This window comes from Poecilia reticulata, linkage group LG8 (genome assembly GCF_000633615.1).
Source record: "Poecilia reticulata strain Guanapo linkage group LG8, Guppy_female_1.0+MT, whole genome shotgun sequence".
NCBI lineage: Eukaryota > Metazoa > Chordata > Actinopteri > Cyprinodontiformes > Poeciliidae > Poecilia > Poecilia reticulata.
Genome location: NC_024338.1, coordinates 14,527,234 through 14,537,595, shown reverse-complemented (window position 1 = coordinate 14,537,595; position 10,362 = coordinate 14,527,234). Strand labels below are relative to the sequence as shown.

The following is a 10,362-nucleotide window of genomic DNA, read 5'->3' as shown; positions in this document are numbered from 1 at the left end:
TTTTTTTTTTTTTTTATCTATGCTGGCAGACATTTCAAAATGTATAAGGGTAGGCAAGATGATTTAATTCTGCCAGCATTATTCAAAAGAAATCTGAAGTGTGCCCCCCTTATAAAATATTTCCAAGGCAATACGTTTATTCATTACTTGAAAGTCTTGTAGAAATCTTATGGGGGAAAAAAAAGAATACCTTTGATATGCTTCATTTCAAGATTAGCTGTGCTCAATCTGTCACCATCTAAGCTGGGAGGTTCTATATTGCCAGATGTATTTTGTTCTTTGTAAAATCGATAAAACAAACAATTTTTCCAAACACAAAATGAGTGAATAGCTATCGACTCTTTCTAAATACTTAAATTCACTTGGTACCAAATGTTAGTTTTTATCAAAAAGCAACAGAGAAGAAGCGAATAAAGAAATTGACAGAGGTGCTGCTCACAGCACTGAAACACCAGTGGAGAGCACTGGGGCCTGGACGAGTTGTAAAGAAGATAAGAGAGAAAGGAAAAAAAAAAGAGATTTGTGTGTAGATCAAGATAAGCCAAGCAGATTGACAGAAGATGTACAAAGGGATAAGAAAAACTGAAAAATATGGCAAGACGGAAACACAGGAATAAGAAATAAGGATTAGGCCGGGCTGTTAAAGACTGAGCATCTAATAGGTTTGGACAGAGAARGGAAATGGAGCTGTTCAGGATCAATAATGCAGCCCCTTACCAGGGGAGGAGGCTTGAGACTAAAAGGATGGATGTCTCTTTCAAACTAATYCAATCAAAAGTAGTGCATTGCGGTCACAAGCACACCAGCACATGCATWCAAGCTCGGCTCTGCCAATTGTTCATTCACAGTAAATTCCGACTCCATGACATGAAGTCAGCACATAGCTAAATATAATAACAGAGAGAACAATGCGTTTTTTTGTTTTTTTTTGTAGCGAAATTAAAAACCCATCCAAATAAGTGAAACTAAAAGCCATTCTGTGGTTGTAGGCCACTCACATTTTCTGTCTTCAAGCAGGATTGGSCTAYGCCGCGGTTTCTTTRGGTCGGGCAGGTTCAGATTAAAATGTCTTGGAGAACRGTGGTGTGTGTGATTGGAGTTTAAAGTACCAACCACCCTGGAAGCAAATGTGCTGACTGACACATTGTGTCATTCCTACTAATCCCTTGACACCCCACCTTCTCTGCCCGCCTTCTTCCTTCTTCGCTCTCGAAGAACAAGCTGATCTTAAATTTAACAAGCTCTAAAGTGAGCCGTGGTTGCAGATATCCGAGTTACCTTGATCCTCTCCAAACYGTGTAGCGATGGCATTTTGCTTGTACGTCTTTTCATTCTTTATTACCTTCAGAATGCCCGGTGCATACTAAGTAGACTTATGACATTTCCAGATGACTGTTTCTAGTTTTAATTAATCAGGGGTAACTTTCCATTCACACAGCATTACAAATATATGCTGGTAATATTTCAGAGTGAATGTCTAATTCCATGAGGAAAAACTCATTGTGAGACTCTTGGACCATAGGCTTAAATAAACCAATGCAATATTTCGCTATTGATGCAGATTTGCGTGTAATCAGACCGACAATGAGTTGTACAGGTTTCTTTTCCCCAATCAGTTCCAAATTTTCTTATTTCCTCTTCTTTGTTGTAAACAATGGGATGCCGCATGTAGAGGAAAACGGAGGCCTACAGCAGCCAGAGCTGAAGGGGGTAGCCAAGACAAAAGAGRCTGAATCTCACCCAATTTATTTCCTCTGGGTCTGATAGTCTATTTCATTCAGCTATTGTCAGGGGGATGGGATACAGTGTTTTCTMTTGTACCTGATTCCCTCTCCACATCATACTCAATCTGTCAGATATCTGGAAACATAAACATTTGTTTCACTATATTCCGTGGGTCTGGAAAACAAATTAAACCCGAGCATAAGCTATGAAGTGGTGGCCATGTTTAAGCCCTCCTTACTCTTCGAGTTATTTGTGTAAGAGGTTACACTTCTTGATCATTTTAAGAAATTGTTAAAATATTGTTACTTAATACTCMTGATGATCATTGCCATAAGACCTTCTAGAAGATCCATTTGATATTGGTGTGAAAAAATAACCTGTAAACCATAAAACAAATACAAATAAAATAGATATTACCATGTGAGATGGCAAGCCGCACAGGGTAAGATCCACACCTCATCATAAGTTACTTTTCACTTTAGTTTGTTTTGTAAGTTTAAGTATTCTTTATATTTTCTTCCACCTTCCATTGTTTATATGGAGTGCACACGTATTAACAATGCAAGGTCGAAATTCAATTATGTTGTATTAATATTGTTTTCTTTGTTTGAGTTACCTGGGTGTTTGGCTCCCCTCCATGGCGGACAAAAGGTGTGGCAAAGGGCTGAGGTTCCTGAAGTACTGCTGATGACCTCATTGGACTGAACCACCTGTGTCATGCTGGGGGGGGTGTTTTTTGGGTTTATTTCATTGTTTGTGCTAGTTGTCAGGTGGCAGCCATTTTATTTTCCCCTATTGTGTCCACATGGTTTAGCTAAATCCCCTTTTTATCCCCTTATGTCTCGTTTCAGTTAGGTCAGTTTGTTGTTTTGTCAGTTATGTCTTGAGTCTAGTAATTTATGTTGACCTCTTTTATTGGCATGCCTGTTTAATTGTTATGTTAACTTTTTGTTCATACTTTTGGGTAAATAAAAACCCACCTTTTTTGAATTCAACACCTGTGTTCTGCACTTTGTACTGTCTGGTCCCTGACACCATGCAATAAATGGTTCAGAACTTACCCTTTTTTAGGTTTGATCACAAAAATAATARTTTATTAAGGTGACTGAGGTTTAGAATTTGGTAATATGGTAAAATCGCAGGTCAAAGCAGTAACTTTGGGTTGTATTTTGAAAATGAAACTTATTGAATGATGGGGTTAAGATTCAAATATGTGTCAAAAATCAAATGAACTCAATGAGCACATGGGAACATTTTTGAAACTTTTGATTTAAAACTTATTTCTGTAACAAATCCTGTTAGTATCTGTGTACAAATACACAGACAGCAGATATACCCCTTTATCAATTTACACGCATTCCTGATTGGAGAGTAACACATAGAGATGGAATTGCAGCTACATTAACAATCAAAACCCAGRAGCATTTGTTAGTAAATTCCTTCAGTTGTAATATGTTCCATTGCAGATCTGCAGTGTGCCATTAATGGCTGCTAGACTGCTGTTCATGTGCTGCTGATTGTGAGGTGCAGTGAGCACAATGGCCTCTCATTATAGGCTGTATCCTGCAGTGTTAACAGGTGGAGACTAACCATACTCAAATTGCAGAAACCACAAAGGCAACTCATTCTGTCCACATGTGCAGTCRTTAAGCAAACAATCCTATGTCCATGCATGTAAAGGCCASCTCTTCAAATATCCAGTTTCACTTCRAAAGAGCCCGGATGGATGCAGAGGTGTGCGCCACATTTTAATTTCTTTAAATCCCAGAGGGAGGAGAAGTTTGTGTCGAAATGGCTTTGCTTTTAAAAATTGCACAGCATAAATGGTTTGTAGTACTAATATCAACAGGAGGGATTTCAGYTTAAATTGTGATACTCTGCTTGCCAACATATTTCTGCCCTTCTTACTTAAGGGAGATTTCACTGTAACTCATCTTTCCCCCCCCTCATCATTAATATTTCATAAATGCTGGGCTGAAATTAAGAGCCTATTTGAATCACTTCCAATTTCATTACCACCCACCTATCCATTCTGCTCCAACTTTCTCATTCTGATTGCGGTTAGAAAGCAGGATGGAAGAGGTAATTCTAAAATGCAAATGTCCCTATATGCTTTGTGCCTTTTTGAAAGTAGATCACTATATGAAATCTTATAAGCAGGAGATTTCTCAGGGTACAAATGAACTTGATTTTCAACACTCGCTTTGCATTTATGTAAATTTGATTAAGTTCTCTCTTTGCAACAATGAATGGCTCATTGGCGTTTGTTCATTTAGGAGATTCATGCTCCCTACAGCCAGCAACATACCTCATTAATGTTGCAAAAGTGCATTTCCGATATCCACTGGCATTAGAAATATTTTCAGGATATGCAGAGTRAACTGGCGTGAAAATAATGTTGCGAACCAAATGTTGACTACAATGATGCCATTTAACCTGCTGTTATGTTGTAAATARTTTGGTGGATAATCTCCTCATCAAAGACAAAGACAATTTCAGCAGAGAATTGTCATCTAGTTCATTGTCCCAGAAATTCAACCACTACCTCTGAGAGATAGTAAAGAATCTCTCACAGGTACAGGCAGTCTATCTTAGAGAGACTGTGTGACAGCGACAAAGGAATGAAAACAAAAATTCAAAAACCATACGTGAAAAATAAATTAAAACGGCTCCTAAAATTTATGGCTTAGGATTCCCTTTTTGGACTTCAAATTAGACACGCTCTGGGATGAAGTCTTATSATCCACTGCTGGCAAACCTCAAGCTCCCAAGAGAAAACCCGAGTAAAGCAGGAGATACTGATATAGTCAGAAAAGGAGGAACCGGCAGGGAGGACAAAAAAAAAGAGATCATATTTCGCCCAGCTTTATTTAAACGTTGCCAAGTTAAGATGCTGAGTGACAATTTAAGGTGAATTTCAGCTGACTTAAGGTTAAAATGATATCGAGCATTTCTCCCTTGTTTTTCTTATGATCCAGAAAGAAGGATCTAATTTCACATTGTCATTTGCTTTTGGTGACAATCTAGTTTTAGAAGAAAACATTGAGAGATTCAGTTCCCACGTTACTTCCTAACCTGAGAAATAATTCCAGACAGAAACTTAAAAATCCCTATTTTGTTGCGGACTACAAAAGTTCAGAAAGATTATCCAATTAGACATTCAGGCCGCTGGTATCGCTGTCGACTTGCAATATAGACTTCCTCTGGCGTTTCATTAGACCGACCCAGGAGCTAGCTGCTGCAAAGCCAGAGTTAAATGAGATCATAAATCTGCAGATCCTTACTTTATGAGCATGACGGCAAGTCTATTATAACTTTCATGAGCACTAGGCTGAAGGGGCAAATGTTAGAARCAAGTTTTGAGATATGAGAGAGAGCTGACCGTGACACCGAATGCATCACATCTGAAGAATTGCTGCACCAGAGGAGGGACATTGTTAGGAAAAGGGCATTGGGTGAGATGTTCAGCATGGAGAGGGACCAGAATAATGAGAATGCAAGAGGAATCAAAGAGACACTCTGAAGGCTAGGATACTCAGAATTACTAACTGAAGTGTGTAATCTCACTCCTCCTTTCATTTCCATCTTTCATTGCCAACTTTTTTTTTATCCGCGCTCTGCAGCTTTTATGTCTTTTACTCTTTACAAATTTCAGAAGCATTAACTTCTCCCAGCACTTGTTGGCAACAAAGCTGACTCATCTGTCTTTGCCACACASAGCTCAATTGCGTCTGTGCTGCAKCCAAACAATCACATCTCATTTTTCTAATTTGCAGCTCACTGCTGAATTGACTACATATAAATAAACATGAAAATACACAGCCCCACTTGAAGCAAACAATACGTCAGTCTTCAATGCACCAGCCAGCTGCAGGCCTTTAAAATAAAACTCAATGAAGTCTCTCTTCGGAGTCCCTAGTCTCCTCTGCTTCCAAGGAAAACCGATTACCACAATCAGCGCAGCGTGGTTGCCAGTCAATAATATGACTCATAAACTCATCGTGCCCCCGCCCGCCTTACATTTACACCCACTCCATCAATCCTGCGACTGCCATCGCTCTGAACGGCGTCCTGCTTTCTTCCCATCTGCTGCATCTGACTTGTTCCAGTTCAGATCACACCTGAAAGGCAGCAGCGCTGGGCATCAAGTCCACCAAGTGTTTTGTTTTCCTAAGTTGGCAGCAGAGTTGGAGAGGTAGGAGAAAATGACACCYGCAACTGCGCCRCAATTTCCAAAGAGTAGTAGCAGCTTCACTGTGTTTCAAAGTGCGACGCCAGCATGCCAGGTGTCCCGGTGAAAAGCGTTTGGCATCTGCTGTGGCGTTGCACGGGAACAAGACAGCTTTATCACATCTTCTGCTGAACTGGAAGACAGAGGCGAGTGTTTGTGTGATAAAACACAGCATAAACTGTGAAATTACAGTCACTGCTGTAAATATGGATTACAGGATTGCGTAAACTGATTAATAAATGGCTGCTCAATGGAGCAATAATCTTCATAGCTAATTTTAGAATGTTTTAATGATGATTTTTAAATAATAGCATAATGTTGCCTATAACCTAGTTGTTTCCATATAGTTAACATAGCCAACGTATTTAAAACGCTATCATACACATTGGATTTAACCAATGTTCTGTCTCTGAAACCTGCTTCGCAATAAGTAGACATAAAAAAAAAAAAAACATCTGTCAGAACCTGGATTAAAAAAMATACATGGCTAAAAGCATAAGCGTAAAAGTAATATACACAAATAAAACCCTGCAACCAGTGTTTAATCTTTAATCCATAGCCAAGGATCACTCTTAACTATCTGCTTGATGAGATTGCTCGGTGGGTGTGATAAAGTTTACAGCTTTAACACCCAGACAGACACCGTCTGACTGACCCCAATCAGATTCAGAGTCCTGGCTCTTTGTAAACTGCCATTATTKGTTGCCTTCTCCCAGTTCATGGGGAGAATACTTAAGACAACCTTGTGTCTCAAAGAGTTTTTACCCTGGATAGAAACAAACAAAGACGTACTGCTCCGCTGTCTGTCGCTGCAGTGCTCTGGGGATCCAACCACGGCACAACGGTGATTTATTCATCACTGCGATGCACACACATTCCTGAAGTTATTTCAAAACAAACTATAATTGAGTGGTAAACACAGTCGTTCTTCTCTGCTGAATATGTTTTAGAGTATCAGTCGCTTGCTTTTTGATCCTTAATGATGCAAAACTTTAACCTACATTTCTTAAGCTGGGTGTCTGAGATCAAACAAAAATATATTTCTCTTCATTTGAGTCAGTCATTCAATACCTGTAGCAACATTTAAGCCCAAAACAGGGAAACAGGGTATAGGGATAAGGTGAAARGGGAGATGGATGATGGAGGGTGGAGTAGCAAAAACCTGAAGCACTAAGTATAAATACGCTGCTTGGGAAATTAGAGGTGTGATTTTGGGCATGACCCTACARCTGATTCTAAGTTAACATATAAACTTCATTTGATGATTAATTTAATATGGTATTCTGAAAAAGTATTTACCCACTGACACTCTGTTCTTACTTTTTTTTGTCAGACTTTTTCCAGATCATTGGATTAATTTACGTATCAAACCAAGGTAATATGAGTAAATGTAAGAAAATATGTTTAAAGGTTTCATTTATAGAGAGAAAAGCTAGACAAATTAACCCGGTGAACTGTAAAACGTAATTGCCCCTTAAACTGTTTTGAGTCACCGACCGCAGATGATAAGTTCAACCAAACATTCRCAATCACTGGCAAGGAGTCTATTTAAAGATCTAATTAATTTCTGAACTTTGACTTGGGCCTYCATTTTGTGCTAGTTTCTTTTTTATTCAGTGATTCAAAGGTGTACTTGGGTCAAGTTGGGTCATTAGCTTCCTGCATATCCCAACATATCCTGATTGAGGATTTTCTAGTGGAGAGCAGACTTCACGGATCCATCAGTTACAACAGGTTATTCACACTCTGAAGCAGAAAATTGGCCCAAGGTCATCATACTACAACCACCATAATTGTGGTGGTGTGAGTGTGGATAATCACATATAGGCGAGTATTAATTCAAATAGTCTTTCTCTTAATGAATGAAACTTTGTTTTGGTTATCTTTATGCTATCTTTGAAGAGAAAAGCAGAATCTGAGGGTTTACACGATCCAAGAGTGAATCTGGGCATCCAGACATTGGCTGTTCTCAGTGCCGTTGCAGAAAGGCAAATAAATAATCAGTCAGCTGTGTTCGTGAATCAGCTAGTTAAAACACAGGCACGGCAAACAAGTGAAGCAGACTTTGAAAATGGCTCTTAGCAGGAACAGTGCAGAAAGACGCGAGCATGTTTGTGCCAGGGCGGGGAGCAGCCATGCAACAGCCACTGGCATGCCACGAAGAGAGCGTCACAAGAAAGCAGCCCGATTATCTTTGATTGTAGCTCTAAACATTTTGTGATTCATCCTGCTTCTTAGATCATCCCAGCCAAACGTCTCATTAATAGTGATGGAAATTTGAAACGAGGCTTTAAATTAATGTTTCATACACTGCCATTGTGTATAAGGGGAGAATCTTCCTGTCGCAAAGCCAACACATTTTCAGTCACAGCAATATTTTCCAATGCAATTGCATCAAACTCTTTTCTTGGGTTATTGAAATTTTTAACTGCACAGGAGCAATTTTATTCTATCGGTTGTGTCGTGGATATTCTCCAAAGCAAAAATATGCATTGGTGATGATGTATGATAATTAATTTTGTTATGTCTTTTGAAATGCAAATGGTAAGGCCTCTGAGCCTTGGTTGCAAAGCCTACATTATTTGCATTCTATATGGAAAATTGTGCATAGAAAACAGCCTCAAATGGTTGTTTGACTATAAAGATGCTGCAGGGAAAGGTGTGGGCTTAGCAGGATTGTGGAAGATGTTTTTCAGTTTTTTGTTGTTTTTTTGCTAAAAACCCCCCAAATATCTGAGGTATGTCTACAACTAAGAACAAACATGTCTGAGATTAACTTTTGTTTTCCAAAGATAGAAGGGAGATGTCAGATTTTTGGGGACGAAAACATTCCACCTCATATTTCACGGCTGAATAAAAAGATATAAAAGTAGCAGATGGGTGTTTGGATAAAAAACAAAAAAAATCTCATCAAACAGACGGACTTTCACCCTTGAGACACAAATGCCTCATCACAGAAAGATAGATTATATATCTGAACACACACACACACACACACACACACGCGCACTCCTACAAATGTGCACAATTGCCTGCATAGACATATATCCAGATGGTCATACACCTCTTGGGATGTTCAATTTTTGTCATTTCAACGGATCTGGGCATTTGCCTAATGGCTAAGATGCCATAAAAACTCACTCAGCATAGAGGAAAATGCATTCATTAACACCAGATGAGCCCTGGAATATTGTAGTCCTTAATTAGCAAAATTAGACATTTGGATATAAAATCTGTGAGTAGAATCCTGAGATAAGATCAAATTTGTAAAAGTTCCTAAATTATTTATAGGTCACAGATGCATTTTTAAAAAAAGAGACAAAGTAGAAAGTGAGGGAATGCAGCACATTCAAATCTGTAAAATTGTCTCTAGTCTTTGCCACCCAACCCTTGAATATGAGCACCCTCTTTCCCACCCTGGAGCTGACTGACACACAGGATCAGCCTGAACATCAGTCAGGAGAGCTCTCCACCTCCCATCAGCCCCACATAGCCATATGATTTACCACATGGTTGCATTCTAAATCACTCACCAAGTACAAGCCGAATTCAACCTCATGATATTTGTATATATTTGAAACGTTGCTCTAGCATTTTACGCCTAACTGCATCCTGTCTTACCTTTTAAATGACAAACCTCTTTGAGTCAGATTCTTGATCTAAGCTCAATCTGGAAAGTTCACCTCTAAAACCCTTCTTTAATTTCCTTCTGTTGAACATGCAAGTCAATAGCCTCTTTTTAACTTCTTTTTTTCCTGTTTGTTGTGCCACTCATTTATTTGTACCACCTTCTCAATGTCTTGCTTGGATTTCTCAGTGCATGCATATGCAGCTGCATGAAGGAATTTAAATCGTACTCACACTAACAATCCTTTCTGAAGTGCCCCCTCTGGAGACGGTTGTCCCATTGAGTCCCACAAGAGAAGGCAGAGTCTGAGACATCCAGTTGGTCACCATGGCCATAGTGCTGAGCACCGCTCCGATCTTGAGCATGGGAACAGTCATTTTTTCCGTCCTGTGGGGCCCGGCACAAACAGCCTGACAGCCAGCCCTGCCCTGCCCTAGCCTAGACCTCAGATCCAGTCAACCCACCCCCCCTCCACCTCTGCTGCAAACAGCTTGGGGGACGGTAACAAGCCAGTCAGCCTCTGCCCAGGTTAAACGGCAGCAAATCCCTCAGAATAAGTTAAGCACTACTATCTCATTTACACACACATCCCGGCTCATTGAAACGGATGAGGCAGACACCGGTCAGAGAAGAGCAGTTCACGTCCAACACCATCACATTCAGAGCCTTTCCTCTCAGAGTGTCTGCCTCAGCTTTCCCTCCCACTTTCTCTCTCTCTCTCCACCCTCTCTCTTCTTCAAGATGCAGAGCTGCGCATTGGCTGCCTCTCCATCTCATC

General features: G+C 39.8%; 1 long non-coding RNA gene across 1 annotated transcript in view; it reads left to right on the top strand.

Moving 5' to 3' along the window:
• The window catches only part of LOC103468740 (uncharacterized), a 41,915-nt gene extending 31,938 nt beyond the window's left edge, over positions 1–9,977 (top strand). The window contains exon 3 of the long non-coding RNA XR_534249.2: positions 2,338–9,977. This is a non-coding gene — a long non-coding RNA (uncharacterized LOC103468740). The remainder of the gene's footprint in view (positions 1–2,337) is intronic.
• The last annotated feature ends 385 nt before the right edge of the window (positions 9,978–10,362 follow it).